Here is a 17,637-nt window from a genome sequence, read left to right as displayed (position 1 = left end):
ATCAAAATAGCTCCCTAACCCCTTGTAAAAATTAAAAATGAAATTTATACATATGCTTTGTCCGTATTAAATTTCTTTAAAGAAATTGGTGCCTGTCCACAGCAGAGCTTCTGCTCTTTTGAAGTCTTAAATTGTTTAAATTAAAAAAGAAATAAAAAGAAAAAAAGTGAAAGACAAAATAATAATAATAATAAAAAAAAATTTAAGCAAAACTAAAGAAGGGGAAAACCCAAACAAAGCTTCACATTGCTGGAGCTCCAGCTGTTGGGACCGCCAGCCGGCCGAGCCACCGCCTGGACCTCTGCTGTCCTGTGAGACTGATGAGACTGTGGGTCCCGAGGATCAACCTGGAAGACAGAAGGCAGGGCACGAGTGGACACTGGTCAGTGGGCTTGGGGTGGCTCCGGCTCCAGACCCCCCGCTAGGCGCCAGCACCCAAGCCGACGAACGCGCGAGCTGAGATGTGCTGGGGGCCGGGAGAGAAGGGTTCTGACTTCATCTGAAGCACATGTAGCTTCACCCTCACTCCCTGCCGCAAACACACATTCTTACTATTCGGGTAAGGAAACCGAGGCCCGAGGTCCCGTGGACTGAGGGGCAGACCTGGGCGGGGCACCCGGGCATACGAATCTGACTGGATCCTGTGTTCTCTCATGGACTCCTGCTGTTTAAATGCCACTGGGCCCTCGCTGTCCGTCCCCACAGGCCTTGGCAGCCTGGTCCCCTCACATTTCCTTCCCCATCCCCTCTAATCATGCTGCCCTGAAACTTCAAAGCAACTCCCTCGAGTTCACGGACCTCATTTTAAGAGACAAGAAGAGGGAGGCACTGGCCTCTGAAACTGGTACTACTAGGTCGCCCAGGCTCTTCCGTCTTAGGGGAGGCCTGGAGCCGGGGCCCTTGCTGGCGTGGTCAGGCTTAAAGTTCTGGAGCCAGAGCCGGGGCGGAGTCAAAAGGTTCTGCCGCTGGGCTGCGGACAAATTTAAGTCCTCTGTCCCCGCTCTATTATTACTAGCTACGGTTTGGGAGTCAATCACCTTGGTGCTGGGCCTCAGGAACAAGACAAGCTGCCTGCCTTCAAGGACCTGTTTTCCTAGGGGCCTGGAATACAAGCACCTACAGGTCATCCCTGGGCCAGCCCTCACCCCAGCCCAGCTCTCCAAGTCTGAGCCTGGCCCGGGCAGAGTACAGCCCCCTATCCTAGGCAGGGCGGCACCCAGCGCAGCAACACCATCTGAGCGGCAGTAAGTCTTTTAGGAGCTTCAAAGTGCGGCTCTCCCCAAACGACTGATCAGACAAGCCTTTCACTCTGTCCTTGAAACCCCGACATGGGCTTGGCTACTTGGTGAGCTCTCTGCAGTGTGAGAGGGGTGCCCTCCCAGCCCAGCGCCTTCCCCAGTACCTGCTGCCTGTGTGGTCTGACAACACTGGCCGTCGTCCTCAGGTCCTGGGGAGATGCCTGGCTAGTCCTCACGAGAGGCAGCGGGGTACAGAGATATCGAACAGTTTACTTCCTGTCAGCCCCCGTTTCCTCCTCTGAGAAATGGGGAGAGCTCTATTTTGAGGTTTGAGGGGAATAACTAAAAAGTACCTGGCCCACAGCAGGAACTGACACACTCGATGAGCCCACCCTCTCCCAGCCATTTGTCCCCCCCAAAAATGATGAACGCATGAGATTTAAACAGGCCACGGTCCTCAGCCATTTGACCGCCGACCCTGCTTGTAGCAGGTGAGGGTACCAGGAAAGGGACAGGCCCGGGAGGAGGGAAGAACCTGGCAGTGTGTTCGGAGCTGCCGACGTGTTCAGACCTGCAGACCCCAGTTCCACTGCTGGAAATGTATCTTAACTGATCGTCCCAAAATGAAAAGGGCTTCATAAATACACATGTTCACTGAAGTATATTTAAACTACCAGGCAACAATCCACAAAATAAGAGGTTTAGGCAAATGACCCGTCCACTCAGTGATACAGAGGAAATGAGAAGGTGCGTGGCCATCTGAACAGCATCATGGCAGAAGCGCTTCCCTGCGGTAAGTGGGGAAAGCAGGCTACAAGCTCTGGCCAGAGTGTGACCATAACTAGGTAAAACTCGGAGCCTCCAAGTACAGGACAATCTGGCAAAAAACACACCACAGTGATGTACTTGTCATGGGTGTGCCTTCTCCCCCCTTTCCCTCTGTATTTTTAGTGCTGAGTACACTCACGCTGCCATGCTCTGTAATGGAAAAACAGTACACTCGAATCAACAAGAAAGGCCATGGAGCAGCGAGCAGTCCAGACACCCAGACCCGGGCCTTTTCTGGACTCTCCCACAGACAGTGGACATGGAGGATTCCCCACCCCTGTCAGGCCTCTGGGAGGTGAGACCGTGATCCCGCCCTCGGCTGCACAGGTGCTGCGACAGCATCTGCGTGTGGGTGAAGCAGGGACAGATGACCAAGGCGCCGGAAAGCTATCTGATCAGGAAAGAAAATACTGGATTTCTCAGGCCCAACCTTTTCCTCTGCTGCTTCTGTTTCCCTGCCCATTGAGTCCTTTCCGCAAAACCTGGTGGTGGGCCTTGCATCTCAGTGTTTGGCTTGCAAAGATAAAACCATCATGCGCATGTCCTTCGATGACGCGGCAGGCACCTCGCATCCGCTTCACGCAGCATGCCTACTGCTTTCGGTAGACAAAGCAGAGCAACCAGGAGCTGGGGGAGGGAGAGCTTGGGGAGGACCTCACCATCCAAGACACTCCAGGTCCTCGTGAAACAGGGTAAGAAAAGCCAGGTAAATTGTGTGGTCATATGTGATCTGCTAATCTCGGGGACCAGTTATGACCCTTCAACACTGCTTTCCTCCCTCCCCTGGTAGGACCCAAGCTAAGACAACCTCCTCAAAAGGATGATCACCAGCAGGATGGTGGGCCATGGAGGCTGAAAGGCAGTGTGGTCAAGGAGGCAGAGATTCAGTAGCCAGAGTCCCTTTTTACATAATAAGACAGTGGAACAGAGTGTGACTGTGGAAGGTCAAACCGACAGCCCGGTACCCTGCAAGAGCTCCTGAGACACCAGCACGCAATGACGCTGAGATCCCCGGGTCCCTTGCCAGGAATCAAGGCTGACATTTCCCACAGGCTCCTCCACCCTCCCTCCACCTTTGGCACTGGCGCTGGCCCTCCTGGTATGGTTGGTCTGTGGGCTTTACCCCATGGGCAGGGACGGGAAAACGAGGGGTACTGTCTTCCATGGAGAGGACCTGGACTCTGAGTCTCTCTCCTGTCTCCCATTAGAGGTACAGCTTTCCAGCAAGCTAATGGCAGAAATCTCACTGCAAGACAGGAGTGGTCCTTCCTACACCAAGAACAGGACTGCCAGGGTTGAAGCCCAGGCCACACAGTCCTGGGCAGAAGCAGCAGCAGACCCTCCCAGGCACTCAGGGGACAGTAAACGACGGAGGCCCCAGCCCTTCATCCTAGAGAGGCCACGCCTCAGCTCCCCGACAGCACAGGCTGGGCTTGCTCTCAGTTACCAGCTTCAATCAGGGCTGGCCTTGTCCCTTTCAGTGGCCCTACCTCTGACCACAGTCCTCCCGAGAGAGCCAAGCCACACCCACTGAGCAAAGTGGTGGTGTGATAACCCTACAGGTGACACCTGTACACACCCCATCTCCACTTTCCCGGTCACTGCACCTTGCGGAGATGGGTCTGCCCATCTGAAGAAGGGAGTAGGCCCAGAGAGACGGAGCAAGCCGGCCCTCATCATAGACTGTGGAGTAGCAGAGCCAGCACTCAATCCAAGAGTGTGCAGCCCCTTTGCTGCCCAGCCTGTCCACGGCGATAGTCACTGGTGCTTTCAAAGCCGCTCAGCTTGTGGTTCTAACAGCCTGCATCTGAGGGGAAGGTGTCGGTGACCCGGGAGGTGTGCTGGCCCATTCTGCCCTTCCTTCTTTCAGCTCTCAGATCAGGTTCCCTCAACACATCCGACCTCCTGATTTCTCTATAATGATCACGACAGCATCACTCGCCATGCACTTCACACATGCCAGGCCTGTTCTATCCAGACAGAGCGCGTCGTGTGCGTCGACAACTCAGTCAGGCAACTGTCAACCCAACGCGCTGCCCCCCACCACTGTGTCCCAAAGTGGACCAAGTGTTTTCCATCTTCCGCCTCACGTCATTCAACGATCTGGAGGTAGGAGCTGTGGCCGCCCCAAGTTGGGACGAGGAAACAGAAGCTCGGAGAGATGTGCTCCTGCTGTTGGCATGCAACATCCCCTCTCTACAGAGATGAGAAGAGGTTAAACACGTTTCAGACTCATTTAAGCCTTTCGTTTATAAACAGATTCACTGAGTCCGGTGTCGCTCAGTGGACTGAGCACTGAGAAGTCCTGGTTCGATTCCCGGTCAGGGCACATGCCAGGGTTTGAGGCTCGATCCTCAGTAGGGAGTGTGCAGGAGGCAGCCGATCAATGTTTCTCACATTGATGTTTCTCTTTCTCCCTTCCTTTATCTCTATTAAAAATAAATAAATAAATAAGAAAAATAAATACTAAACAGATTCACTAAAAAAAAAAAAAAAAAAAAAAAAGCTCATGAAGGCTTGACTTAGGTGCCTCTGACAGGTCTGGGGTCCAGAGCACAAATGGGGATGTGGTGCCGACCAGGCAGCGAGGAGCCTCTGGCAAGTGCCTCCACCAGCCAAGCACCTGTCTGGTCTGTGCAAGGAAAGTGGGGAACAAAACTGTCCCTATAAGGCCACTATGTGGAGACCAGAAGCTGGGGAGAGCTACGGTGGGCGTAAGCAATGATGGGGCTGGGGACCAAATGAGCTCACACACCAAAAAGAAAGCCATCTGGCTGACGTGCTCGTAGACCAAAGCACAGTGTAAACTCTGATTGCGGGACCGCTGCATGGGTGGCCGAACTCACCCTGTCTTAAATTCTCCCTGCAGTTCTGTGTGGTGGTATTTCACTGTAGCTAATGATACATTGGATATGCTAGACACCATGCAAGATTAATATGCAATGCCTCCTTTGTCCAAAGAACCATGTAGCAATTCTCTCCATTTTACAGGTGAGCAAACTGAGGCTCAGGTACTGATTTTCAGCACGTCATGCTGTGCAGACACAGAGGCAAGGTAATCTCCGGGTCCCAGAGGGCAGGCCTCTATTTCTAAGTAATATTGGCTTCACTTGTTTAATACACGAAACAAAGCAGCTGGCTTTCCATACTCAGTTATCAGCATGCCTGCCCTCGGGGGCTCAGTGGCCCCAACGCTCCTGTCGATTCTAACCTGTCAGAAGGACGACCGCCAAGCTTTCTGACGCATCACTCCTCTAAGGCTCGGCTAGCAAGAGCAATGCCCAGAGTAGGGCAAGCACATGGGCACTGTGCCAGGAGCAGCCCCAGCCCAGTATGTGGGGGTCCTTTTGTCAGAATAAAATAAATGGGGGTAGAGACAACAAATGGGGGAACAGTGTTTTCCAATTCCAGGTCTAAAGAAGGGGCATGGTGTTAATAAGCAAAAGCCTAGGGATTATCAGAGCGTACCCACCAGGAGTTTCATGGTCTCTGCGCCCTGAACAGGAGACCAAAACCAGGTAGAAACCCAGAGGCAGGTCCCAAATTGGGGGCGAGGGGGAGCATCTTTCAGAGCGTGTGTTACGGAGCAGTGAAGAGTTGGCACTCTGTCAAGGACAGGAACTCTGGAGTGGAAGACCTAAAGTCCACAGCCCCGCTCTACCAATCACTAGCTTCGACCTTTACCAAGTCAAGTCCCTCCAAGCCTGTTTGCTCAGCTTCAACTATGGAAATGTCCACTGCGCAGGATGTGGAGCCCAGTGACAGTGGGTGGAATAGGGAATACGAGGCACACAGGAGGTACTTAATGGCTGCAATGGCAGCTTTAAATCACACCCCAAAACACCAAAGCCAAACCTCACGATCGTCAGTGGCTCAAGCAAAAATTCCAGACAAGATGACTCAGCCGCAAGTCAGTCTTCTTGAGGTGACAGCCTTTCTGCTCTGGGCTCAGCACTGCCGGACTGGCTGAGCACCCTGCCCGTCCCAGGCCCAAACCTGTCCTTCACTGTCCACTCAGCTAGCACTCACCCTTCAAGAGGCCCTCACACACCTCCTCCCAGGGAGCAGGCCCAGGATGACCACAGACCTCCCCCACTAAGCATGCTGTGGGTGCCGCTCTCACCGCCCCCCAATTACACGCTTGCTGAAGGACAGGGACAGCCTCCTGATTCTCTCACAGCGTTTTGGTTGCTAAGCACAGGAGCTCAAATACTGGGTGATAAATAGAAACTGGGTGCTAGTACATGGCAATAGGAAACTAATTTACGAACTACACAGAATCATTCATTCAGAATGACATGATTGTAATACAAAAATATGGTGATAAAAACTCCCAGTTTTGCTTGCGCTCCCACTGAACAGCCCAACCAGCCAGGGGCAGAGGGCCAGGCGCTTCTGCAGGCTCCAGCAGCCGGCAGGGGAGGAACTGGGACCTCTGCTGCCCCGAGCCACACCCTCCGACACCTTCCGAGCGGGGTGGGAGAAATGAGGCTCAGCGGGCGAAGGGCTTTCCAGCCAGGGCACAGCCCAGCAGCTAGAGAACCAGGATGCTCCTGTCTCCACCCCAGCTCTCTCACTCCAGCAGGAGGCCGCCCTCAAAGGGGAAAGCTGTCTGCTTAATTGGAGGGAGCGTGAAATACTGGTGTGGCTAGGCGCCTGGCTTCAGAGTACATCCCAGGCTAAGTCAGTCAGAGCAAGAGGTTAAGGTTCATGAGAAAGGCAGTTAGGACTGGAAGACATAGGTTTGGCTTCAACACTCTGGACTTGCCCAGATCTTAAAGAACCTCTATGGCGGCCTCCTGCCAGTCCCAACCACCTATAAAATGGTAGAATGCCCAACAATTCTTCTTAGCTGACAAGGGGCTCAAGAGGTGGGGGTGGAGACCTGGCTGGGGTGCTGTCAGGTACGGCAGACTCCCTCCTCCAAGTTCATAATGCATGGACTGTTGAGGACTGCAGCGGGGGCAGGGCAGCCCTAAGAGAGACTGAGCTCCAGCCCTCGGCAGCCAGAGGTCCATGCTTTGCTCAGAAGCCTCCCCTCCCTTCTTCCACACCCTCCTCACTTACTTGGCCATGTCCGGAGGAAGTAGCCCGTGAGTTCTCAGAAAGGCGGCCTGTCGCCTAGGTTGACATAGCACAGATACAAGGGCAGAAGTGTTCTCCCAGGCGGCAACCTACTAGGGGACACTGAAGACAATGCTAAGGACCTTGCCTGGTGGTGCAGCAGGGATGGGAGCCCTGGCTTCCAGTCTCATTTGTGCTCTACGCTCTCTGGAGACATTTCTTCAGGTGCCGATGAGAGGCTTAGGACCAGGGCAGGGCTTCTCAACCTGGGGTCCGTCTAACTCTAAGGATGCACAGGTCTGCAACCTCCCCATCCCGAAGGCACACGAAGGACCAGAGTGTAAGTCACGTGCATTTTTCTGAGAGAATATCCCCAACACTAAGATCCTGAGAAGGGTCCACGACACAAGGAAACTGAGAACTAATAAGGCTCTTTGTGGCTCTTTATCTTTTAAGGCAGAAGCTCCAGCCAGAAGCAGCACGGGAGGGCAGTGTGGGGCTTCCCGTGACAAAGGTGGTGGTATCACCTGTGAGGCCAAGGTCAGGGTGTGAGGGGAGTGCTGTGGGGAGGCCCACGCCCGTCCATGGTACAGAGACCTTCCTAACAGTGGGAGGGTGACAGTCCTCTCCCTGAGACTCCCTGAAAGTAGACGAATGCCACCGAGAGAAGGGCTCCACGCGTGTCTGCTGGGCCTGATCCACTTACAATGAGGACACACACTCCTGTGGAAACAAATGCCAGGCCCAATGGACAGCAGTGACTGCCGCACGAGGGGAGGGGGCGAGCGGGGCTCCTAGCCACGCAACAGAAGTCAGCATTATCTCAAGCGTGCCGGAACGTTCGGTCAGGGCAGGGAATGGTGGCAAGCAGTTACTGTGAAGCTCAGACATGGAGACCTGGTCATATTACGGCAGTGATCATGTTGTCACCATTGCTGACTTGCTTAATATTGTTTTCAACCTTCGACTCCTTGGAGTGTGCTGCCAAAATGCTAGTATTTAAAAGTTTGTTGAATGTACAAAAATAAGAATCACTGGGCAAGACCTAAGACTGCAATCTGGAGGTCTCTCTGCAATCTGACCAGCAGTCAGCAGGAAGGCACCCCCCCCACACCTCTTTAAACCTGGGAAGTCACATATAGAAGCCCTTAGGGCACTGGGGTTGATTTCCCCTAGCACCTAGGCTGGTAAACAGGTCCTGGGTGGAAATCACTAAAAACAAACAAAAGGGGAACTTTACTTTCTGTCTCCAGAAACAGCCCTAGTAATTAGCAGCAGGCTAACTAATTCCTTTCCTCAACTTATTAAGTATGAGGATGAAATGAAAGCTGCCAACTACCTCAACTGTCCCCAAAGAGACCGAGGTTCAGCTGTGGCTGCTGTGATTAGCAAAGAGGGGGCCCCAGGGAGAAAGCCTGGGCCTCTGAGAGCTCTCCTTGGGGGCCCTTTGCCAGGAGGAAAATGTCTCAGGTGCAGTAATAGCTAAAGGGGAGAGGTCACTCTTCCATATGGGGACAGGACAATTTGTGATTATAAAAGGAAAAACTCAAACAAGATCATGCCCAGAGAGGTCTGGGCAAAATGAGACCATATGGACTTCTGGTTACAGCACCCGGCCCAAAGCCCCTGTGCGACAGGAACTCACCGGGGGCACCCACTAAGGGTTTGGAGCTCTCTTAGAGAAACGAAGGGCACAGCAAATTGTTCACGAGAACTGAAGTGAAGATGGATGATTAGCCTATGAGGATTTGGCAAAAACAAACAGGATGAGGGCGACGCACAGAGCACCATGACTGAGCTCTCACTGCATGCTAGGACTGCAGCGGAGCCTCTGTTTCCTGTACATCCGTCTTTACAACAGTGTGCAGCGAGCATCGGCGTTCAATGAGTATCATCTAATGGACAAGGAAACGAGACCCCAGAAGTCAGGTGACCTGGCCAAAGTCACGCAGCTAGTGAGTGGTAGAGCTGTGACTGACACTGAGATTTATCAGTATATCAGGTTCAAACGCAAGTCTCCTTGTCCTGGCACCAAGAATTGTTTATGCCCCATCCCACCCATCCACCCAGCTTTTTGGGATGAAGTTCACCCGCTTTAGGCTGACATTCAAGGCTCTTGGCAACTTTTCGGGCTATTTTGCTCTCCCGCTTTAGCCCCTGTGGGAACCAACCCAAAGATCCGCTCTGTCCGCCTCTGCTCCCGCTGTGTCCCCTGCTTAGACCCTCCTCACCTACCCTCCCTTCTTCAGGGCCATCTAAACCACATGTCCCACATGCTGCCACCACTTACATCTTCAACAAAAAGCCAGTCCTGTGCCACCAGACTTCTATGTGACCTGTCCTCCGGAGCTCATGAGAAGGACCATGGCACCAGAGCGCTCCAGCCATGTCCCCGCGGGGTAGATCACTTCCTGTCTGGAGCGGGAATGGGAAGGACACCATACCCAGGACACACGTGAGACTTTCACAAGACAATAAATGGGAGAGTGTGAAGTCTGGCAAGCGGCACAAGCTCAGTAACTTCTGGTGGGTGAGAGTATCCATCTCTCATCTCTCCCTACCCCACAAGCCTTATGACGGTAAGGACTCCACACTGCACAGGGTTATTCCTACCCTGAAATAAACAGAGTGAATACACTACCGGCAAGCTGCAGAAGCTCTCAGTAAGCACTTGCTAAACCAGTGCAAGGAAGACCTCGACTCTCCTTGGTGCCAGGGATGAGACGTGGTGGACAGGCAGGTGGGGCAGCCTCTGCCCTGTGCCCTACATATGTGAAAGGACAGCTGAAGGGCTGGTTTTGAAGCCCCTACTCCATTAGCTGATGTCAAGTGAAGGCCGTACGGCCAACCCCTGGGACTCGCACTTAGAAATCTGAAGGCAACTGACACGAGGTCTGCTACCCCACCTCCTCCCCCTAATCCAAAATAGAAAGTGCTTCCCCATTTACAAATTAAAGTGGCTCTCAAAATAAATTTTATACTGGCAATTATAGTCCCGATGTTATATAACTATTAAAAAACAAAACCAAACAAAGAGCGAGATGCTGGCGCTAGAAAGCTGCTCTTTGGCAGAACCGCCAGCCTGTCCCCGTGACAGGACTCTGCACAGCCTTTCAGCTCTAAAAAGCAAAAGTAAATACCAAAACAACAAAATGCTATGTTCTTGAGACATAATTATAGCATATGCAAATGAAGACACAGAAGAGCTAGACACATCAGTCACCTAATGAGAAGCTGATTACTAGGGGGAGAACAAAACACAAAGACTCAGCCATCCAATGAAGGCTGTGAATACAGCCGCGGGTCTCAGGAGGTCACTCCGTGCCCGTGAAGCTACCTACCCTCTGTTCAGCCCCAAATTTGGGACTCAACAGCCCTCCAAGAAGACCCAGACAACGACTCACAACTCACCACGTACCCACTGGAGGAGAGTAGATGAGTTTATATCCATATACCCAAGGATACATTTGTGTATTCCTTACCCCCTTCAAGACCCTGTCCTCCTGCAGCGTTCACTATCTCTTAAATGGCTCTGCCCCAGAGACTCAGACAGCGGGGTTACCCCCGAGTCACGTCTTCCTTACCCTCCCTCATCCAGTCCACTTGAGAGCCCTTTAGAGATCGCCCACACACACCCTGACTTCGCCTCACCCTTCTCCATCTGCTGCACCATCTACCCAGCCTGGAAAACGGCAGCTTCCTAACTGGGTTCCATGCTCGCCTCTCTGCAACCTGCTGGCCCCAGAGCTGGGTGGACTTGTAAACATGTACACTGGATGGAGAAATGATTTCCCACGATCTACCAGGCTCGGCGTCGGCGGGCCCTGTCCACCTTGCTCCTGCCCGTCCCAGGCCCCCCTGCTTGGCAGAGGCCTCATCCTTCAGCTCTTAGTTTCAGTGTCACTTCCTCAGAAAGACTTTCTCTGACTGAAAATAGGCAGGTCCCTATTTTCTACTTCCTTTACCCACATACACCTGTAGTTTCCCTGCATGACATGTGAGCAGAGGTACAAATGCCTCAAGAATAGGGACTGTGTCTAGCATTTCACTGATGTACTGCTAGCACCTACCACAGTGCCTACACACAGTCAATCAATAAAGAATTAATAGGCCACTCCAGGGTGTGTGTTTATGAGCGGGGGGCACAGGTGGAGACATGGAAAGCACATGAACCCACACCCATTCTGGGATAGGACTTCTAGCTCTGCTAACAGCGTGGCCAGGAACTGGTATGGAAGGACAGCAGGACACAGCGGCTGTGAGTGCCTACGGCATGCCTCGACTAGGTGTACAACCCGCTCCACTGACTCTTCGTGAAAATCTACTGGTGAGTGCTAGCAACCCATTTGATAAATGAGGACTCCAAGGCTCAGAGAGATGCCTAAGGTTTAAATGGAGTGAGGTCAGGGGTTATCTTTTTTTAAAATCCTCTCCTGAGATACTTTTTTTCCATTTATCTTCAGAAAGGGTGGGAGAGAGAGAGAAACATCAGTGAGAGAGACACATCAACTGGCTGCCTCCTGCACGACCCTGACCAGGACCAGGGACTGAAACGTAACCAAGGTACATGTCCTTGACCGGAATTGAACCTGTGACTCTCTGGTCTGCGGGCTGGCGCTCTGCCACTCAGCCAAAGCAGGCCAGGGCAGGGGTTATCTTCATCTCCTGGCCCCCACATCAGGTGCTCAATACATGCCTGGGGAGCCAACAGGTGAAGTTCTTTAGTCTGGTTCAGAGCCATGACTAAAACGCCATGTGAAGACCTAAGCCCTCCCCCTGTGCATCTGTTGCTTCTCCATTCCCCATGCCTTGCTGCCTCACAAACTTCTCTTTCTCTAAGGGTGATACTGTCCTACCATAAAGACCTCCCAGTGACGCATTACCCCCAATGGTACTTGCCCGAGAGCAACCCAAGATGCTCTCTGTTACTAGGGCTCCAAGCCCACTGCCCCAGGGCCAGGGAAGCCCATGAGAAGTTCAATGGTTTTCCTCCTCCTCCTCCTCCTCTTTTTCAGGAGCTGGCGGCTGCAGGGCCTCATCTTATCCTGAGGGATAAACTAGGCAAGAGTCAGCAGAACCCAGTCCTGGAGCCCCATCCTCTGCAGACCTGTGCCAGGGCTAGGGGAGGAGGGAAGAGGGGCCAAGAGTGGTCCCTTGGGTACTCTGGTCTTCTGGACGAGGAAACCACGGCCTCAAGCAGTGACTTACCCCAAGTTCCAGTGCTAGGTAATCATGGAAGGCAGAGCCAGGGTTAGAACCGGCTGGCCCTCCCAGCGCTCAGGCCTAGGTCCGAGCTTGGCGTGGGCGAAGGGGTAAGAGGCGAGGCAGTCGGCTGTGTGTCTAGTGGATGTAAGGTGGTGGATGGTGTGGTTACCCTCTGCCACTTTCAGACCAGGATGTGCAGCAGCATCACTGGGGGCCTGCTGAGCCCCGCCCCCCAGTTTACAGCTCTGTAGGTCTGAGGTAAGGCCGGAAGTAGGCCTTTCTAACAAGTTCCATGGGGATGCTGCAGTCGGGGGACCACACTCTGAGAATCACTGTCCTCAGATTTGTCACTGGCGCTATGTGTATGTGTGGAGGGGTGCACTAGTGAGGAGGAGCAGGGAAGAGTGTGGCAGTAGCGTGTTCCAGTTCACAGGACAGAATCTCAATCTGTTAAGTAGAACACTCCTTGTGACATCCCCGGTCCCTACCACTGATAAAGGGTAGCAGTCTTCCTAACCATGGTTAAACATGACCCAGGCCATGTAACCAGGCTGCACACCCCGAGGACTGACATCTGGGTCTGCCTATGGCACCACTATGCTGTGCCCAACTCAATAAAATCCTGAGTGGGTGGGAAACAGCAGTTCCAGGGACCGCTGTCCCCCCGCCACAACTCTTCCAACACACTGGGCTGGAGCGACTGCTCTCCAGAGGCTCTCCCGGGCTACACCTGGTTGGTACCATGTCCTGAGATGCTCAGGGCAGGCGAGGGAGGCGGATCTCTGGATAGTGTCAGTGGTGACATCTGGATTTCAGTTTAGGCAATTGGCTTAAACTCCCAAGTAACTTTTTTAAAGGTAAAAGTCATCCTGTTGTTTGTCTGGGGTATAGCATATCCACACCCATTTCTGCTGCCCCATGCAAACCAAAGGTTTCTTCCAAACATTCAACAAACCCAAGCAGGCAATCTGGTTACTAACAACAAATGAGACTTCACTGCAACTCCCAGCTCTCCTATGTCTGGTTCAAGGCTGGGTGGTGCTGGAAAGGCCCAGCTTCTGCCAAGATCTGACACCACCACTTCCAGTCCATGCCTCGGATGGAGCTTTCTGGAAGGACATGCCTTAGACATGTCTAAAAAAGCAGAAAGGAAAAAACAAAAGGGTGTTGTACACGATATTTCAGGGGTTCCTCTTTCCAGAAGGATGGAAGTAAATGCACAATGAGTAAACTGGCTCCCATCATCGGTGACTTTCCCACCAGAACAAACTGTCAATACCACAATCCCACACGATATACCCAAGCCAACCTGCCTTCCACTCCCGCTACAGTACCATGCCTCGGAATTATCAAATATCAAGGTCACCATTCATAAGATCCCCCAGCTCCGCTGTGCAGCCAGGGGAACAGGGGCGTTCTCATCTTCCTCACCGTGCCCTGGGGTGTATCTGGGTGGCTCTAACCCCCCCCTCCCGAGTCCCTAGGCATCACTTCCTTTTACGAAGAAACAGAACACAGAATTCTGACCTGTGTACGATGCAGGCTGAGTTACAGCTTTCCCCTGGCACCTCTAACAGAAAGTGAAATTCCTTTACGTTGGGAAATTCATTGCAGTACTTTGTGGTATTGATTTATTTTAAACTTGGCTGGCAGTTTTAAGGCCTGCCATGCCTCTGAATCCTAGAAATGCTGCAGGTCTCCATTTCCTCTGATTTTGTAATATCACTGAGGACTCACTAGTGGAAATGAAACGAGGGGCTGGGAGCTTACCTACTGCTTCCCTCGTTTATCAAGACAGAACCTAAGGGAGTCTCCCCAGCTTCTGGGCCTGGCATGCCTCTCTGGTTAGATTTTCAACAGTACCTTTTCCCCACCAGCCGAGTCCTGGACCCAACACAGCCTCAGTATGCCAAGGAGAGCCTCTGACAAACCCGGAGACGTGACCTCTTCACTTACCCTCTGGCTGACAAGGTGCCCCTACACCTGCCTTCTAGAACCACCAGCCCAAGGCACCACCTCCTCCAGAAAGCTTCTCCTCCACTCTCTCCAGGGCCACGTCTCCCAAGTCACACCTACCATTGCTAACTGAGCTCCGAGAGGGCAACGCTGGGGTCTACGCTGCCAACACCTCCACTGGCAAGCGCATGCCACAGCCAGGGGGGCTCTTCCTCACCAAGCCTGTCTCGGCCAGGACCTTTCAACACGGGCCTGCAGACAGCAACACCAATGACAGGCACACGTCATGAAATCCCTTGCTTTAGTCAAGATTCAATAAATGAGCTGAGTGTGTCGGGAGAAACCCAGCAACCCTGCCATTCTGCTTTGAGTCCTCATTAACCTCAAATACCCACACCGTTCACTTGGAAAGGACTTCTACTAGGGTACTGGGGATGAGACAAGTGCCTTTGGGTCACATCGGCGCCCTTTCCTTGTATAATGCCATGGGCTGTCCTGTCAGCGCCCCCCCAGGGCTAGTGCTCCTGGCTGTCATCACGTGGGGTGTGCTTTGTCTCCCACTTCCCTTTCTCGGACTAATTTTGATGTCTGCTTGCTTATGTGGCTTCTGCCTGACCCTTGGTTACCTCAGCCATGCCTCACCTGCCCATGTTTGGGGCTGTACCAGTGTGACACAAGAGGAATCCACACACAGGTGACCTCACCTGAAGGTGGCCCTGCTGCACATGCTCAGATGAGCTGTCAGACTCTGAAGGATGCCCATGGGCAGCACTACCCACTAACACCTAAGGGGCCACCTATGTGATGCTATTTGGAGAAGGAAATCACAATCTGCCTCAAAATAAAAACCCATCGAAAGCTGCTTTTAAAGAGGCTGTAAGAGGCAGAATGGAACAGTGGAATTTCCAGTCAGGTACACCTTGTTTCAAATCCTGACTCTCCAAACCTTTGGAAAGTGCTTCTCAGCGTGCCCATCAGCAGGATGATGGCAGATGACCACACACTTCTGCAGAAGCTGTACGACAGTGAAACATGTAAAAGTACTTAACTCGGGGTTGGAGATAACAGGGCAGGGCTTTTGTTCTGCACAAGTCAGGAGACCCCTCCAAGCAGGTTTTTCTAACCAGGAGCTGTTATTGTTGGTGGGAGTTTCTGTGTGTCCCTGGGGTAAGAGGAAATGGGAGTTGGAAGGACCCCAACCGTCAGGCAGCTTTGCTCACAGATGGATGATTACAAGAGCTATTTTGATTTGCCCAGAGGGACACTGTCTGGGCTAGGAGGAGCCAAGGATGCTGGGGAGGAGGAGAATGTGAGCAGCAACATCCCTGGGGCAGGCCTGTCCCCTCACAGATGCTTTGATGTCCTGCTGAGCTTCAAGGGACAGATGATCCCTGGGGGCCACCAGCCACATTACATAAGCAGCAGCTCAGCTTCCTTCTGTTGACTGGGCAGAGCAGACAAGGGATGGCAACAGCAGGGACAGAAGCTGCTCAGGGGAGCTGAGTGACCTTGCACACACCAACCTTCCCCAGCTGGGGGGATGCCCAGAAAACACCAGTAGACAGACCAGGCCCCAGGAGACGCTAGATCCTAGGGACACGAGGTCTCCACAGTGAAGGCTGAGCTTTTAAACCCTCTGGATCTTCGCTCACAGCCCCTCCACTCATGCACAGCTCGGCGAGTCCAGCGAGAAAGCTAAGGCCAGGCTCGACCTCCACTACACACACAGGGGCTACAGGGGCTCAAGAGGCTCCGAGGTTCCAGGTCTGCTTGGATCAAAGAATTTACAATCACTGCTAAATACACCCACTCCCAATGATCTCTCTACTTCAACTAAAACCTAATTGTTTACAGATCTAACCGTCCACTTCGAGGTAAGGGTGGTGTTTCCCTCCTCCTACCCTCCCTTTGTTGAATGCTCCTCCAGAGACTAAGTGGGACGAGCCTCTGGAGTACAAGAATCAAACTTCTAGCTTTGGTCCCTTTGGCAATTTCACCTCTTCCGTGAAACTTTCCTTGCTAACACTTCCCTTTGGGCTACCTACCTAGTTGTTCACCAGCACACTCTGAGCTCTTTGCAGAGAACAGACGCCCTCCCAACTGGAAACCTACTCAGTGCTAGCCACCTCCCACCCACCTTACTCATCTCAGAATGAGCGGGTGCTAGGAGAACAGGAAAGTCAATGTACTTGGTGCTCAGTTGTTTGTTGAAGTCAGGTATTACAAACATTTGAGTTTTAAAGATGATTCAATGAGGTAATATACCATATTGGGTTAAGCAACCCATGGCTTTACTCCTTATTGGTTCTGTGACCTTCAGGAAGTTACTCAAGAAGTTAATGAAATAATGGTCCTAAAGCACTGAGCCCAGGGATAACCAGTAATTGTCATCATCTTTGGTCACCTTCATTCAGCACTGCCGCCTTCCTTCGGAGCCTGATTCCTCAGACCGCCACACTCACCAGGCAAGGTGCAGCTGGGGTCCTGGAGCCCCAGAAGCTATGTTCCACCTGCCACCTCTCCCGGGGGGGGCAGTTCTTGAGGGAAGGGGGACATGTCTTACTTAGGAGCTCCTGGGTTAGCTCATGGCCTTTCTGATGGCTGGGCCAGGAAGTCCCACTCAACAGAGAAGGGACCTGGAGACCTATCTAGCCCTAGGTTCCCAATTTCTCACCTAAAACCCCTCTTTTAGTTTCTTCCCCAGTCATTCTGTTTGGAGGACTTTGCTGTTTAAAAAAAACACATCAGTTGTTATAGAATAGTCCTGGGGATATAAAGCACAGCACAGGGAATACAGTCAACACTATTCTAATTTATGTATGGCGTCAGATGGGTACAAGATTTATCAGGATGATCACTTAGTAAGTTATGTAATGTCTAATCACTGGGTCATATGCCTGAAACTAATAAAATATTGTATGTCAATTATAACTGAAAAATAAAAAATGATTGAAAACACTTTAAAAATAAAACAAACCATTATCAGTTAAGCATTTTCTTTCCATTTTTAGTTTTTAGTGTCACTTCTGATGAACTCGATACCTATAACATGACATTTTGGGGTAGACTTCCAGCCAAAAGGAAGCAAATGATCGGACTGGTTTCTGTAGCTTCAATATGAGCAAACATGCTCTGCCTGTGAGATGAACTGAAAAGTTTCTGAACCAATTAGAGGTTTGGGGACCCCCTGTGTTAAAAACACCCCAACTCTTGTAAGGGCCAACCCAGGTCACCCATCTTGTTAGCCCAGAACCACATCTTTGGGCCTCAGGCCACAGACCACTTACCACTTTAACAAGAAATCAGGCCTGATTTCTTTCTGATGTTAAGCAGCTACCCAACTCAC

The 17,637-nt window shown here is 52.1% G+C and overlaps 1 protein-coding gene across 1 annotated transcript in view; it reads right to left on the bottom strand.

Annotated features, from left to right (window-relative positions):
• Window positions 1-280: 280 nt before the first annotated feature.
• Window positions 281-17,637, bottom strand: part of STK35 (serine/threonine kinase 35) — a 38,253-nt gene continuing 20,896 nt past the window's right edge. The window contains exon 4 of the mRNA XM_036244669.1: window positions 281-347. The gene's annotated coding sequence lies outside the window, so the exon portion shown is untranslated. The remainder of the gene's footprint in view (window positions 348-17,637) is intronic.

This window comes from Molossus molossus, unplaced genomic scaffold (genome assembly GCF_014108415.1).
Source record: "Molossus molossus isolate mMolMol1 unplaced genomic scaffold, mMolMol1.p scaffold_m16_p_6, whole genome shotgun sequence".
Lineage (NCBI taxonomy): Eukaryota > Metazoa > Chordata > Mammalia > Chiroptera > Molossidae > Molossus > Molossus molossus.
Note: the sequence above shows the minus strand (reverse complement) of the source record. Positions and strands in the feature narration are given on the sequence as shown.